The following is a 16,782-nucleotide window of genomic DNA, read 5'->3' on the forward strand; positions in this document are numbered from 1 at the left end:
CGTGAAAGTTTCTTTTGGTATTATGAGCTTAGAAACACCAGATACTTCTCCTCCATCAAAGAAACCTCTCTTTAAAAATTTCAAAGACTCAGGAGTGAAGCGTCAACTTTTGGTGGCCATTGCAGAAAATGTCTCTGAAAACTATGACAATGTCAAACAAATCCTGGATAAACTGTGTTTAGAGAGAATGTCTTTTGTGTTGTCATGCGACATGAAGCTTGCTAACATAATTTGTGGCTTGCAATCTCACTCTAGTGAACACCCTTGCACCTGGTGTGACATTGAGTCAAAGAATCTTCATCACAGTGGTGAGCTTCGAACATTTGGCTCCATTCGTTCTGATTTTGAAGGCTTCCAAGCAGCCGGTGCCCAAACAAAAAAGGCAAGGGACTTTCAAAATGTTGTTCACCAGCCAATAATAAGATTTTATGATGATACTCTTGTCCTAGATTTTATTCCTCCTATGGAACTTCACCTTCTTATTGGTGTTGTGAACCACCTCTTTAAGAACCTCTGTCAGGTTTGGCAAAATGCAGATGAGTGGCCAAAGATGATCAACATTCAACAACAACCTTTTCATGGAGGACAATTTGCTGGCAATGAGTGTAGAAAGTTTTTGAGAAATGTTGACTCACTTCAACGACTTGCAGAGAAGCATGCTTGCTTTTTGGCATTTCCATTTATTGAAACCCTCAAAAAATTTGATGCTGTTGTTCATGCCTGCTTTGGGAATACACTCCAACAGAACTACTGTGAGCTTATTGAAGAGTTTAAAGCTTCCTATCTCAACCTTCCAAACACAAGTGTTACCCCCAAAGCACATGCTGTTTTCTTCCATGTGACACAGTTTATTGATCGCCACAACCACTCTCTGGGCATCTTTTCTGAGCAAGCCATAGAGCCACTTCACCACAACTTCAGTCTTCATTGGCAACGTTTCAAGAGGCCAGCCATCCATCGGGATTATCCCAGGAATCTTCGAAACTGTTTGATCGAGTATAACAGTAAACATTTATTTTGATTTCTATTTGTGGAAGAGACATTTACAGTTATTAATTACATATGGTGTGTAAGAGTTTAATAAAGGCTTGCTTCTTAATCAATTGAGTAGAATAATTTTGTATAAGTATCTAGAATCATTAATGTTTTTCACAGCTTGAATTTCAAAGCTGAAAGTAGAAAACTGTTTGTCTTTCAAGAATAGTTTGTATGTATTTTTTTTGGTTTTGCTTTGTTTAGAGTTGCAAACACATTATATGTTGAAAAAACTTATATGTTATAATAGAGAACAAGATTTTTTTAAAGAAATTATTTTTTTGTAAAATTTTTATTCTGAGCAATAAAATTAAAAACTTTAAATTGATTTTTCTTTCTCGGACGATGATGAAAGATTTCAAAACCAACTCTAGTGTTATTTTACACATGTGTACTCTCAAACCTCCAAAGGGTTTTCTCGGGATAAGAGGTTCGAATTAAAAGTCATTTCGTGGCACTGTAAGAAAAACACGGTTTTTTGAGATATACCCCAACTCTATCAAATGTTTGACCTTGACTTTTGTTAATTGTCATTGAATATGCCAATCTGACAGGAAACTGACGACTTTTCAGAACAAAAGGTAAATTAGAATCTGATGGAGCCAATTCGAGGAGCAAAATCCCGTTTACCACCAGAAACACCTGTCAAAACCTCTGCATCAATATTATCATTTTGAAGAGCACAAGCCTTCATTCGAGTACCATTGCATAACCTAGCTTTGAGATCTAAATTTCTAAGTAGTACAATAACACAACCAATTTTCAATTTTAAACAATGAGGTGGCATACCTGAAGGAGTTAAGCTGTTCAAAAACTCAACAGAAAAGTTATTTCTTTCATTAAGGTCATCAGTATCAATTTGATCAGCCCTGAAATAAATTTTGACCTCACCCGGCCGACATTCAAGCACTTCTTCATCGATTGATAATGAATCAAAATTGGTTGGTGTTAAAATCACACGTTACTACTAGGAAGTGCCGATTCTAGCGCATTGATACCTTTCCTATTGGCTCCTCTCCTATACTTAAGGTTAATAATTTTGATGCGTTGACTTACCTTTGAAAAAAAAGTGTTGTTTTCTTTCCGTTAAGTTATAAAATTTTTTCTTGTTATAAAATATTTCTTGCCATGATTATGTTTTCATAAAAAATATCTTACCGCAATGATTTAAAATTATTTTCTTCTTTTAAAAAAATGTTTTTAGAGAGAACAAAGCATGCAGGTGAAATGAAAGCGTTGTTTGATCTTTTGTTCAATAACATGAGGATGGTGTGTTTGAATATAAGTAAAGAAGGAATTCATGTGAAAACAAAAACAACGATAAATTTGATGTTTGAAGTGGAACTTTTAGCAGAGAAGTTTGACGAGTATGTGTTTGATTTTGATGAGTCGTTGCATGTGGGTGTTGAGAGTTGTATGAGCAAGGCGTTTAAAACGGTGAAAAGTGGTAGCGAGTTGACTTTGTCGATTTTGAATGCGGGAAGTTTGGAAACCGCCGTGAGATCTTTAGACCAGTTTTCGTATAATATTATGGTGGCGACGGAAAGCGTTCTAAACGTGAATTTGAGTGAGCGCTATTCTTTTCGGTCAAAGAGAAGAATTTCGGCTTCGAGGTTTAGCGATATGTGTAAGATGATAAAGCCGACTTCGGAATATATAGTGGCTTTAGAGAAAGGGGTGCTGATATTTTCAATGGAGATTAGCGGTTTTTTTTATGAGAGCTTTAAGTTTGGAGAAAAAACTGAGGATCAAGTGAAGGTGCATCGGTCTGAGAGGCTTTATCGAGTTTCAAAAATAGTTTCTTTTTCAAGCGTGTTGGATGTGTTTGTAGGAGAGACGTTGATGATTTCGTCCAAAGGGGAAATAGGGACGGTAAAAGTGTATTTTCTCTGAATTTTTTTTTCTTGTCAAATAAAAAATTTTTTAGAGAATGGCGCCTAAAAGGGGAATGCTTGAAAAGGGTGAATTGGGTCCGAGCAATAAACCGGATCCGGCAGATTCGTAGCCTTTGCCAGTTTTTAAGAAGAGCCCGTCTCCGTTGACGCTTTTAGACCAAGGTCTTAAGTATAAGCCAGAGCCAGCTGCGGTTAATTTCATTCCTTTTCCATTTTTTTTCAAGTAGACTACGCCACGTCCAGCGATTTTGTCAACCATGGCAGAACCGGCAGAAGAGCCAACACCGGCAAAAAGTCCAGTGGCAAGAGCAGGGACTATTGTGGCTAGAGTGCTTACGAGCATGCCGAGCAAAAAGAGTAGTGCACCGATGAAACCTCCTTCGATTTTAGAGTTGTGCATGAGTTGTTTCTTGCTGAGTTTGAGCGTGACTCCTTTTCCGTTGCTGTAGGCTTTTCTAATTTTGTTCAATTGGGAGTTTGTGACTGCGATGATGTGATTTCCTTCTAAATCTGGTTGAGTGAGTTTTATGCTGACGTCGGTTTTGTCTAGAATGGCTTTTTAATTTTGTCAGCTTGTCCTTGCGAAATGTTTAATCTAATTTTTTGATAACTGCTCATTTTCAATAGGAAAGGAAAAAAATTATCGATTGAAAGCGCTTCCGGAGAAAAGATCGGATAGAGTTGAGGAAATTCTTTCTCTGATGTGATATCTGACGATGATGTCTTCTACTCTAAAATCGATCAAGTTTCCATTTTGGTCGACAATTTGCGTTTCCATTCTTAAAATTTTGCTTACAACGAGTGGTAATTATAACAAGTGAAAAGGTTTTTCAACAATTTTCTAGCCGGGTTCAAACCTGTGGGAAAAAGGAGTAAATGTCGTTTTTCCGTCTAAATAAGACGTGCCGATAATGTCGTTGGTTACTTGGATCACCGCAGTATCTTCAATTCTCACGATATTTTCAGACTCGTAAGTGTCGATCACGCTTGTGACTTTATTAGGGTCAACAGGGTCTTCTTTTTTCTCAACGTAGGTGTATTCGTTTTCGTCGAATCCGAGTAAATGAGCTATGCTGTTATTCACGTTAAAATCTACCCAGTATTTTGTCGTTGCTCCAGGCTTTCCAAAGGTCAATACGGATTTAAACGAAGACTCATTTGCTGTAATGTTGACTCCGTCTACTCTGTATAAGCTTCCTGTTTGTTTTTGCATTTCAGTTTGAAGGTTCTCGTTTATCTGATTGATGTCATAGGTTCCTTCTTGAATGTAAATGATGTAGCAGTTTGAGCCAGCGTTTGGACTGTATCTGAAAACGTTATTTTTAGAGGTGATGTTTGGGTAGCTGCGATAGGTTTCTAGCCCCCACAAGCGCCATTTCGTACTGTTTGTTTAAATCCAGCTCTACGGGTCTTTCGAAGTATGTTTTGATGGAGCTGTTTGATACTGTGGGTGTGTCAATTTTCGATTTTGCAAGCAAATAAAATCCGGCCATGTTTTTTATACGTTTGGAAAATAAAAATTGTCAAACCCGCTTCTGTATTTTCCATGGCTTTTTTTGGAGGATAAATCAATAACGGCAAATCCGTGAGACTGAGACCAGCAATATCTGCAAAACTTTTTAAATTCTTCTTTTTTCATGTCGCTCGAAACGTGATCTTGATAAATGTGGTGGACGTTTTTTTGGTCTAGTGGAAAGAGACAGATAAAGTTGGCATTTTCTCAGATGGTTTGTCTTGGAAGCATGAAATAATTTTGAGCGAGGTAAAAGCAGTCGACGTTAGAGTGTCTTCCTCGTATGTAATATTTTTCCCATTTGTTTTGCTTGGTGAGTTGCAAGTCGTCAAAGATGATCAAATTGTTTTTGGTCGAGTCTAAGGATTCAGGTTCAGGCACGTCTTCATCACTTTCGAAAAATTTGCACTCCATGTCTGTTTCTTCGTTCCATTTTTTAGAGACTTCTTCAATGACGGCTTCTGTGTTTAAATTCAATTTTTCCATTTCGTTTTGAATGTTGAACAATTGGAGGATGATTTCTTTTGGCAGTTTCTTTTCAAAGGTGCTTTTGAGTATTTTGTATTCGGGTTGAAAAAGGGATTTGTCAAAGACTTGCAAGCGGTTATAATCCAGCCATCCAGGTCTAAGCAGCAAATTGAGCAGCAACGTTGTTTTCCCGCAACCGGACTTTCCAACGATGATTCCTCGGATGCTTCTTGGCAAAAGCGCGTTGTTTCTTTTGTTTTTACCGATATTCCATGACAAATCAATGACTTCCATTTTGTATTAGGAAAAATTTTTTATTGTATTTAAAACGTACTGTGTTAAATGCAAAAAGGCGACAGAGACGATTCACTTGAAAAATGAGATGAGTAAAAACAACAGACATATGTTGAAAGGGACTTGTGATTCTTGCGGAACAACCAAATGCAAGTTTGTTTCTTCATCAACAAAAGGAGGTGATTTGGTTGAATCGATTAATAAACTGTCGAGCAAAATCAAGTTTCTATGGGCAAAATTTCCAGGAGAAATGCACATTTCAGGAATGAACTTTGCAGGACCGGGAACCAATTTGGATAAGAGACTGAATTACACGGACATGTATCAAGAATGGAGCAAGCCGGTGGACAGAGTGGATAATGCAGCGTATCACCATGATTTGGCTTATAAATATTTCAACAACCGGCAAAACAGGAATGTGGCAGATCAAATGATGCTTGAAGAGATGAATTCGATCCCCAATCCCACTCAAAAAGATATCAATGAGAGAATGCTCATCACACCGGTGATTAAAGCCAAAGCAAAATTTGGATTAGGTGTCTCTGCGAAAAAAAAAAAATGCCTCTGAAATGGACGGATCAGCTTGCATTGGAGCTTCATAAACCGATCATTCGTCATTTTAAAAGAAGAAGGGTGATTGTGAACGACATTGATGAAATATGGGCTGCAGATTTGGTTGACATGCAATCTTTTTCAAAATTCAACAACGGCGTAAAATGTTTGCTCATTGTGATCGACGTGTTTTCAAAGTATGCATGGGTTGTTCCATTAAAAAGCAAAACAGGTCTTGAAGTATCTGAAGCGTTGTAAAAGATTTTCGTAGAAAGAAAATGCATGAAATTGTGGGTGGACAAAGGGAAAGAATTTTACAACAAGCATGTGAGAGCGTTGGGTGTGCAATTGTATTCTACTGAAAACAAGGAAAAAAGTTGTGTCGTTGAGCGATGGAACAGAACGATGAAAGAGAGAATGTTTAAATATTTTTCAGCCAACAACACCAATAAATACATTGACGTTTTAGACAAAATGGTAAAAAATTATAACAGCACAAGACACTCTTCCATCAAAATGACGCCAGTTGAAGCCAGCGATGAAAAGAATAAAAATAAAGTCTGGATCAACCTGTATGGCAAACAGAAAGAAAGAGCAGCACCGAAATTCTTAATGGGTGACAAAGTGAGGATCACAAAAAAGAAGTCTCATTTTGAAAAGGGGTATACGCCGAGATGGACTGAAGAGGTTTTTACCGTGTCAAAAGTGCAGTATACGGATCCTCCCACGTATAAAATCGCTGATGCTAACGGTGAAGAAATTCAAGGCACTTTTTACGAGCAGGAGATGCAAAAGACGCATCAAGACATATTCAGAATTGAAAAAATCGTTCGCAGAACCAAGAGCAAATCACTGGTTAAATGGTTGGGATACCCAGACTCGTTTAATTCGTGGGTGGATAATAAAGAATTAATTAGTTTGCTTTCGAGCGACATTGGCCATTTCTTTTCCCAAAAAAAATTTTTCCTTCCCATTAAAAAATGAGCAAGATGATGGTTTTGTTTGAGCCTTTTATAAAAGAGTACCTTAAGACGGAAGATTACGAGGAGTCGTATTATTATTCGCCTTATGAAGAAAAACACCATTACAAGATTTACAGCTTTGAAAATGATTTGGATTTCACCATTATTCGTCGAATGGATGAATTTGAGTTGAAAATAAAGTGTGGAGGGATTCGTTTTGAAAAAAGCGGCATGGTGATGGAGGATATGTTTGAATATGCTCGAAGAAAAATAAATAAAGTCAGGGAGCAGGATAAAGTCAAAGCGTCGAATTTTGAAATGATCTAAATAAAATTTTTCTTTCTATTAAAAAAGATGAATTTTGTGACGATTGAAAATTTTGACGAGAGCAAATTATTGGCTGGGGAGATTTATTCAGCCACAAAGCCCATTCAGTACCAAAAGATTACGTTGTATTACGAGTATGCGAGTGGAAAAGGTCCTTTCGTTTTAGAAACACCCGTTTTGTTTTCTTTGGGTGTGTTTAAAAACCTCGACACCAAGACAAAAGAGCTGACAGGATATTCCATGTCTTTTGTTGCTTTTGACGAGAAAAAGGGTGCTACATCAGAATAGGAAAAGTTTATGGAGGTTACAGAAAAAATATCAAAATTTCTTCGCGAGCAAGTCATCCATTACACAGCCTTGTTGAAAAAAGGAGGAAGAACTAAAAAAATAATGAATGAGGACTTGTCTATCTTTAAGAAGAGATCAGAGAGTCAAAACGGTATTCTTTTCGGAAAGTTGTTTACAAAAGAAACGAGCATTACTTCCTTGTTTTTAAAAAGGGAGAATAAGAGTGTTTTAAAAGCTGATCCTTTGAATTATTTTCGTCAAAGGTGTTTTGCTGTTGCATATTTGAGGATTGAAGGTGTTTTTATTAGCTCTCAGATTGAGTCCATTCAGGTTAAAATTCTCGAAGTGGTCATTGCAAAAAATGCGCCTTCTTCTTCTGTTCAAAGCATTATGAGCGATTTGGATTTGGGAGAGACTGATGAAGATTTGTTAAGTCAAAAGTGATTTTTAAATTTTGCGCGAATTTAAAAATGATCAACGTTGAAGGAATAAAATTGCCAAACGAGGCTTTGACGAATTTTCAATTGATAGAGGTTGCAAAGAAGCTGAAAATAAGAAGCTTTCAGGGTGTTTTTGAAAGAGACACATTGCCTAAAAAACCGAGAAGAAAAGAATGCGGTATTGTGAATACAGGAGACTCGAGCACAGGTGGTTTTCATTGGATGTGTTGGTTTAAAGACGGTGATAAGAAATACAGTTTCGATTCTTATGGTCAACCTCCTCTTGTCGAGCTCGTTAAACATTTAAAAAGTCTTGTTTATTACAACAGCGAAAGGATTCAATAAGGATACACGGTTTACTGTGGTCACTTGTGTTTTTACGTCTTGAAAAAATGGGACGAAGGGTTTGACTTTCAAGACGTCATCAATACCTTGTGGTGACCAAAAAATAAAATCTGAGGCATATAAAAAATGATTGACAAATTTGGTAGATCAGAATTGGGTCAGTATTTATACAACCCTTATTCAACCTCTCTTTCAAGCGATCTGTATGTCAGGACAGATGAAACAGCACCATCACTGCAGATTTGGATTTTAATTCTCACAAAATCATTAACCTGGCAGAACCGACTACTTCTCATGACGCTGCTACGAAAAATTACGTGGACACGCATTCATCGGGTGGGACTACAGTGGGAACGGCAGACTTGGACTTAAATTTTCACAAAGCGATCAATTTGAACGAACCGACGGCTCTTCATGAAGCTGCAACAAAAAGTTACGTTGATGTCAGCTTGAGCATGAATGTTAAATTGGGCGGATCGAGCACCATCACGAGAAACTGGGATTTAAATTCTCACAAATTGATCAACGTCACCGATCCAAATGCTTTAAAAGACGACCATTGCCAGCAAATTGTCCTCCATGAAAAGGTTGTTGTTGAATGTTGATCATCTTTGGCCACTCATCTGCATTTTGCCAAACCTGACAGAGGTTCTTAAAGAGGTGGTTCACAACACCAATAAGAAGGTGAAGTTCCATAGGAGGAATAAAATCTAGGACAAGAGTATCATCAGAAAGTCTTATTATTGGCTGGTGAACAACATTTTGAAAGTCCCTTGCCTTTTTTGTTTGGGCACCGGCTGCTTGGAAGCCTTCAAAATCAGAACGAATGGAGCCAAATGTTCGAAGCTCACCACTGTGATGAAGATTCTTTGATTCAATGTCACACCAGGTGCAAGGGTGTGCACTAGAGTGAGATTGCATGCCACAAATTATGTTAGCAAGCTTCATGTCGCATGACAACACAAAAGACATTCTCTCTAAACACAGTTTATCCAGGATTTGTTTGACATTGTCATAGTTTTCAGAGACATTTTCTGCAATGGCCACCAAAAGTTGACGCTTCACTCCTGAGTCTTTGAAATTTTTAAAGAGAGGTTTCTTTGATGGAGGAGAAGTATCTGGTGTTTCTAAGCTCATAATACCAAAAGAAACTTTCACGAACCCGCCTCCACCATCTATCCCCACCTTAATAAGCTGGTCTGACTGAGGGCCTCTGACTTCAGCAACAGTGTTTCTTAATGACTCCATTTCATTGCAGCACACCAATAAATGTTTAGACTCTTGGCTAGTGCTTTTGGATGTATCAGTAATTTCAGAGGTGACAAAGAGGTCAGAAAGTTGCTTTCCAAGAGATTCAAACTTTTCTCTGAAATTTTTCTCCACAACACGCTGTGGAACTACTTTGTTTAGAGTTGAAGCTAGCATATTCATTCCTCTATTTGAAAGACCAATCTGGTTTTGAACTTGTACTAGATGTTGTGCAGTCAAGGTGGGTGTAGATGAAGGAAATAATTCTCTTTGTCGCGATCGACCTGCAAAAAATCACAGAAAGTTACCATTGTATCATTTCCGAAATTCATAGTGTATATTTTATTGCTATGCCCTTTGACAAAAGTTTTTTTTGTTTAAAAAGTACAGTTTTTACCTGCAGTTTTTACCTGGAAAGGGTCTTCCTACTCCTTGATTGAGACGGACAGTGCCATGGGGGGGAAGGAACTTTGTTGGCAATTACAGAAACAGCCACTCTTTCTGCTGCTTTTTTGTCTTTTTCTGCAACTTCGAGTAAGTTCTGTCGTAACATTGCTTTAGTACAGACATGAGGGATGCCTCTTCCTATCAATGAAAAGCATGCTGAACATCTTTTCTCAACAATTGGCTGTTCTATAAGCTGACTGGCAGTGTTTGTTGCTCCACTTATCTGAGGGCTTCTGAATTTTGCTTTTCCCACACTACAAATCAAGCAATCACATGCTGATTCTCTTGTTGCAGGACGGATCTTTATGTTTTGATAGTCTGGCAAGGAAGGAAGTTGGACATCTCTCCCTTCACCTTTTCTTCTGAGACTTACTCGACAGTTTTCACAGATTCCAATTGGTACTCTTTGGTCTTCAAAGTTGATTCTTTGGCCCAAAATTTCTTGACTGCGTTTAATCATAAAATCAGTCAGCTGCCTGTTAGCTTTGTTCATACAGAGAAAACAGACAGTTTTCCTGTTGTCTTCATGAGTTTTTGCTTGGTTAGGCATTTTGAAAAATGACGCACACCTTGTTCTTTTAAAACGGTTTCTAAACTGTTTGCAGGTTTTTCCCGGAATTTTGTAGTTAATTATTTTTTTGCTAAAATATTTTGTATGTACTATTTGCAAAACAAGTAACCAAAATAGACAGTTTTTTTGAGAAAGAAAAAAAAACTCTTAGTTTATTGACCTTATTAAATAAGCATAAAATTAGAAACTTTAAACTGATTTTTCTTTCTCGGACAATGATGAAAGATTTCAGAACCAACTCTAGTGTAATTCTACACATGTGTACTCTCAAACCTCCAAAGGGTTTTATCGGGACAAGAGGTTCGATTTAATAGTCATTTCGTGACACAGTGGACGAAATCTGAGATGGCTCTTTATAAAATTTAAAATTATTTTTTATATTATAATCTTTCTAGCAGTTTACAGGTTGCGTTTAAACTAGTAACTATTATTTTATAAGATCAAAGATAAGTTTTTTTATAAGTCTTATAATTGTAATTTATCAAAGGTAATTAAATAAAACCTTTGTTGTATTATACCGCATTACATTTTCATTTACCTTTGAAACAATAATTTAAATAAAAAAAAGTTGTAATATGTAGCATTATTTGTTTTTAGGTCGAATATCTGCGTTCTATTAGCAGTAAAGTTGAACGTCCAAAATACATACGATGTGTGTTGGCAGCCATGTTTTCCAAAAATTTTAGCATTTTATGTAATCTAAAGGGATCTTCAAGTAAGATGATAGCTATTGGAATGGGCAAGATTAAGTTGCAATGTTGTCATTTGTGCTTAAGTGCTTACTATGTAAGTATTACTAGTTACGTAAATTTTTTGTCTATTAAAATCAACCGTATTTTTATATTTACAAAAATATGTTTATAACACTAAGAAAGTATATAATATGTTAGTACTTATGACAATTATCAGTGTTGTCATTAGTCGTGAATTTTGCAAGATATTATGTAAATTTGTAAGATATTATGTTCTCCCTTGGTGACTTGAACTTATTAATGCCGTATTTTGGTGAAAACAATAGACATTAATTGCCAATGGAAACCATGATTTATTAGTATTCATTTAAATGATTCTTAAAGAACATAAAGAAGTTTGTCTTGAACTGATAAGCTAATTGCTCTCGGTTATCATATGCACATATTTTTAACACTGCTAACCAGTTAATGTAATTCTTGATTTGCAAAGTATACGTATAAAAGCTTAAAAATAACTTAAAAATAAATTATAAATAAACAAAAAACAAATTGAGTTTTTAAATTTATTTTCATTTTATTCTTTTAGCAACAGTAAGAACTCAGTATCTTAATTCCAAAGATAAAGATATTTACCTGATCGTTTCAAGATGGTTTCAGGGCGTAATTGATCAAGGAAATGGGCGAATAAATAGACAGACGAAAAGAAAGGTTATAAAAAATCAGTTGCAGTTAATGAAAAGAACATGTCTTCTTCACAAGAAAACAACTCTGTTGTTTATAATCTATTTTATTTTTGAATACGAAAACAAATAGGAATGAATAAGTAATTGAGTTGAACAGTGAAAATTTGAGACAAAATGTACTGTCCAACTGCAATACTGACAATACCTTAGTTTAGCAAGTAATTGAAGCCCAGCTGACTGATTAATTGAAGGCCAGTAATTGAAGAGCCCAGCTGACTGATTTTTCAATTGTACGGCAACAAAAAGGCATGGGGACAAACCACTCGCCACAAGCAATTGAATATTTACTAAAGCTCGACCTTTCTCAGCGCCTCGATAGGCACGGAAAAAACACACACTTCTACTAAGTCACTGTGTGTTAAGGTACATGTCAACTCTTTAACTGTCGAATTTCGTTAGTTTCGGGGCTTCGGGAAGGGCAACCACAAATGTACAAAAGCGAAACATCGTCTTCGGACGCATCAACCATTTATGCACGAGCACGAGATCAGCCAATCGACCAACTCGTACTTACTTACAGTGAGAAAACGTTAGATAGCGGGAAAAAGCATACTTACCTGACGGTGAAGCAAACCTGATCAACATGGGGCTTCTTCCAGGGTGAGGCTTTTGCATAGCACTTCGCCTGGGCTGACTCTGGGTTGACTGCGATTACCGCTAACGTCGGTAACTCGACCGTACACTTTCTGGCTGTGGGGGCCTGCGTTGGCGCTCGCCCCTTTCTCTTACGATGCAATCAAAAGCATCGCTTCTCGAGCCTAAACATTAGGCTCCTAAAGTAGACGCAATGAGCGCTCCCTTTTTTCTTTTTTTAACTGCAGGTGCTGCTGCCCAGTTCCGGCTTCTGCAACTTTTGCCAATTTTCTTTCTCCGTTAAGTGTTACATTACAAGAGCATTATGGAGCTAACTTCTTACGGAGATTAAGTTTCCTTTGTGTTTATAGAATACCAATGGATGGGTGCCAATAAGGTCACGTGCGTGCACACTTTCTATTCATGTTACGCTGGATCCGCGCAAAAGTGAGGAATTTGGTACATCCACGTGACCTATGACGCATTTTTACCAAACTCTCTTACTTTATTCTCCCTTAGGTTATAGTTTATGTTCAATAAAAATGGCTGCCGAGAATGGTTTTGCTTTACACTTTTTCTTCGGAACTTCTGATTTGCTTTGAATGTGCATGCACTTCATTGGAGAGGTATGTCTTTATGCTGTCTACTAGTGTAGTACTATCTTGTTTTGGCTTCCTTGTGGACCCAACCCTAACGTTTGTTCTTTTTTGGGAAGCACCTTAGCAACCCCAAAACATTGAACTTAAAATGTTGGTCAACTAGCATGCGTGTTCGTTTTTACCCAATAGCAATAGTCTCAAACACGGATTTGCAGAAATAAAAGGCACACACTCACACACGCACTTCAAGCTATTATTTTGTTTTCGCTAGGGCAAAACAAAAGCCTACGGCACCAGGAGTTCCCAGGCGGTCACCCATCCAAGTACTACCCTGGCCCGACGGTGCTTAACTTCCGTGATCGGACGAGAACGGGTGTGTTCACCGTGGTATGGTCGTAGGCGAAGAGGTTCGTCACCCATTAACGAGTTTATACTGTAAACGCCTCATCATGCAATTTTAATTGATAAAATATTACAGTAAACAAATACATTTTTGCAGGATTATATTTGGAGGAGACAGAAATACACCTTGTGAGCCTGTGCACCAGGGACCGTCGTTGTGGAACGGAACACATTTCTAAACACCTAGATCAAGAGGAAAACTACGCTAAAACAATTGGAAGCTGAATGTAAACGCTTTTCATTACTTATATGACTTTGTTACATTCAAATGCATACAGGTGTTTGGGAAAATACTCATGAAACTCCACTTTAAGGTTTAACTTTTAAACGTTTTTTTCTAAAATTTTTTTTTTTTTTTTTTTTTTTTTTTTTTTTTTTTTCATTTCACGACTGTGTTAACTTTGTCATTTTTTACTATATACTCTTACATTTTTTAAAATGGAGCTCGGTGAGAAGACAAACTCCTGTTTTATTCTTGGTGCAGCCATCGATTAGTTTATTACATGGAGTTTATTTTGTAAAAAAAAAAGTTCTAAACTAGAAGAAAAAGAAAGAGCTCGCTTTTAGTATAGGTTAGAGTTGCTTATGTCAATCTTTAGATATACTATACGTCAAGATGCAAAAATTCAATTTCACCTTTTTTGAGTCCCTCGGGTACGCTTGTTAAAAGACTAGTAACAGCACGTAACTTCTTACGTAGGAAAAAGTGCTTTTAATCTAAAGTACTACATTTACCTGCTGGTGATGATGGCTGAGTTCATAAATCGAGTCTTTTCGCGTCAACTTTAAAGTTGCTTTTGTAAAGTAAGGAGCATTGATGAGATAGCTAGCGTTTAAGAGACAAACTTAGGGTCATTAAGAAGAACATTAAATTGTCTGCAGATGTTACTCAATTTTGACGGTTAGATCCATTCGAGGAAAAGGAAAAGAAGCCAAGTTTAGTTAATGACTTTTACCAACGTTTTTACGTCGAAGCATGGGCATGGGTTAACAGAAAACAAAGGTAACGACGAACTCATCGATTCTTTTTAACAATTTAGCAAAGCGTGACGAACACAAGCAGAACTTTCAAAAGGAGATTTGCCAAAAGCAGTTTTAAAGAACAACTTTGAAGAGCAGATTTCAAAAAAGAAACAACTTTTAAGAGCAGATTTCAGGGACCAACAAAACGAAAGAAAGGGAAGTAGAAAGTGCATGTCATTTTTACTGGTCGGTTAAACGAATTCATGTTGGAATACGAAAACAAATAGGAATGAATAAGTAATTGAGTTGAACAGTGAAAATTTGAGACAAAATGTACTGTCCAACTGCAATACTGACAATACCTTAGTTTAGCAAGCAATTGAAGCCCAGCTGACTGATTAATTGAAGGCCAGTAATTGAAGAGCCCAGCTGACTGATTTTTCAATTGTACGGCAACAAAAAGGCATGGGGACAAACCACTCGCCACAAGCATTTGAATATTTACTAAAGCTCGACCTTTCTCAGCGCCTCGATAGGCACGGAAAAAACACACACTTCTACTAAGTCACTGTGTATTAAGGTACATGTCAACTCTTTAACTGTCGAATTTCGTTAGTTTCGGGGCTTCGGGAAGGGCAACCACAAATGTACAAAAGCGAAACATCGTCTTCGGACGCATCAACCATTCATGCACGAGCACGAGATCAAACAAACAAACATTTCGAGTTTGCCCTCCACAATTCAGACTGTCTTGCTGCTTTTCTAAACGCAGAGGTCATAGTTAAGGGTTGTGTTCTCCGCTTCAAACAAAAAATCATCCCCAAGGTACATGTGCTAATTCAAAATATTCCTATCGGCTTCCTAAAAAACGGGAACTCTAGTGCCATCGCTCTACTAGCAGAACATTTATCCAAAGGTAGGGGAAAAGTTGACTCCTACTACTGTCAAAAAGTCAATGTCGAAGGAGAGGACATTTGCACAGGAAACGTTATTGTAGTGATATCCGATTGGAAAAACCCAGCGCAAAACCCTCTGCCTAGATACGAAAATGTGGACGGGTTGACTCTGCGTTACAGACACAGAGGCCAACCTGAACATCGTCAGCAACCTCAGACAAACACTTCCAAAACACCATCATCAGAGGAAGAAAGAAAAGTCGAAAAAACCATGAGTGAGGAAAAGGAGTCGATAGACACCCCTATGACCTCTGAAGAAAACGAAAATCAAAACACTGAAGTTTATGTCTCTAGACCTTTTCTAACCCGAAAAAGGCATGGGGGAAGGAAAGAAAAGAGGAGCCCCAAAAAAACAATCCAAAAAAATGTAAATATCATCGCTATCTCTGAAAACAAAAAAGATAACACAAACATTGATGACACCAGTTTTTCCACTGAATTTGACAGCGCTATCGGTACCTTAGACCAACTTTGTGAAGAGGAGGCCGATCTTAGTTTCGAAGAAGAAGAAGACTATAACCCTCCAAAATGAGTGGAAAAAATCCAGTGAGTCTCTTCTTTTTCCTTTTTGTTTCCTTACATCCTTTTTATCTAAATCTGATCTTTATTTTTCCTTCTAGTACTATTTTATTATCCAGCTTTAGTTATGCCTTTCCAAATTATAACCATCATATTAAAAAGTATTTAAATTTTTATCATGTAATCGAAATTTTTCTTCTCACCACATTGACGCATTTTGTTGAAAACAATATGCGTCAGGTGCAGATTGAAACCATGCGCAAGGTGCGTAAGCTATTACCATTTTTGTTTATCATGATAAAAAGAAAAGAACTCTATAAATTTTTCTCAGAATATTTTTTAACACGCAGAAAAGTGCGTAAAGAGCACACTGGTCCTCTCCACCATGGCGCTTAATATTTTAACATGCAACATACGCGGGTTGAATAACCCGACAAAACGCACCAAATTTTTCGGGTTTCTCCAAAATTCCTCCTATGATCTTATCCTCCTTCAGGAAACGGGCTCCGGACCCACCACAGCAAAACAGTGGAGTGACGAATGGTCGGGTGCGTCCATCTGGAACTCGGGTCCCAGCAGCTCGAGTTGTGGGGTGGCTATCCTCTGCAAGCCCAATATTGAACTAAACGAACTAAAAAGGGATAACCATGGTAGAATATTAAGTGCCATAATTTGCTTCGAAAAACACGACATGCATATCATCAACGTATACGCACCGAACATCCCAAGCGACCGTTACGATTTTTTCGACGGACTGCATGACTATTCACAAAACACAGGACTCCCCATCATATTAGCAGGCGACTTTAATATGGTGGAAAACGTTACGCTAGACACACAAGACTCTAACTACGCAAACTATCACACCACCGGAACAGTACAACTGGATAACTTCAAAAACCGCTACAAACTAACAGACGTATGGCGCGCGAAACACAAAGACAAACGGG

General features: G+C 37.5%; 1 protein-coding gene and 2 non-coding genes across 3 annotated transcripts in view; 2 read left to right on the forward strand and 1 right to left on the reverse strand.

Moving 5' to 3' along the window:
- Positions 1-12,369: 12,369 nt before the first annotated feature.
- On the forward strand, positions 12,370-12,541 carry LOC149876506 (U1 spliceosomal RNA). The gene has a single exon (XR_016448688.1). It is a non-coding gene; the product is annotated as a U1 spliceosomal RNA (small nuclear RNA).
- Positions 12,542-13,274: 733 nt separating this feature from the next.
- LOC149876507 (5S ribosomal RNA) lies at positions 13,275-13,393 on the reverse strand. The gene has a single exon (XR_016448683.1). It is a non-coding gene; the product is annotated as a 5S ribosomal RNA (ribosomal RNA).
- Positions 13,394-14,913: 1,520 nt separating this feature from the next.
- Positions 14,914-16,782, forward strand: part of LOC149876508 (uncharacterized) — a 96,857-nt gene continuing 94,988 nt past the window's right edge. The window contains exon 1 of the mRNA XM_090075168.1: positions 14,914-14,937. The gene's annotated coding sequence lies outside the window, so the exon portion shown is untranslated. The remainder of the gene's footprint in view (positions 14,938-16,782) is intronic.

Source organism: Hydra viridissima, unplaced genomic scaffold (genome assembly GCF_058129835.1).
Source record: "Hydra viridissima isolate aposymbiotic clone 2 unplaced genomic scaffold, HvirCarnegie_v1 scaffold_19, whole genome shotgun sequence".
Lineage (NCBI taxonomy): Eukaryota > Metazoa > Cnidaria > Hydrozoa > Anthoathecata > Hydridae > Hydra > Hydra viridissima.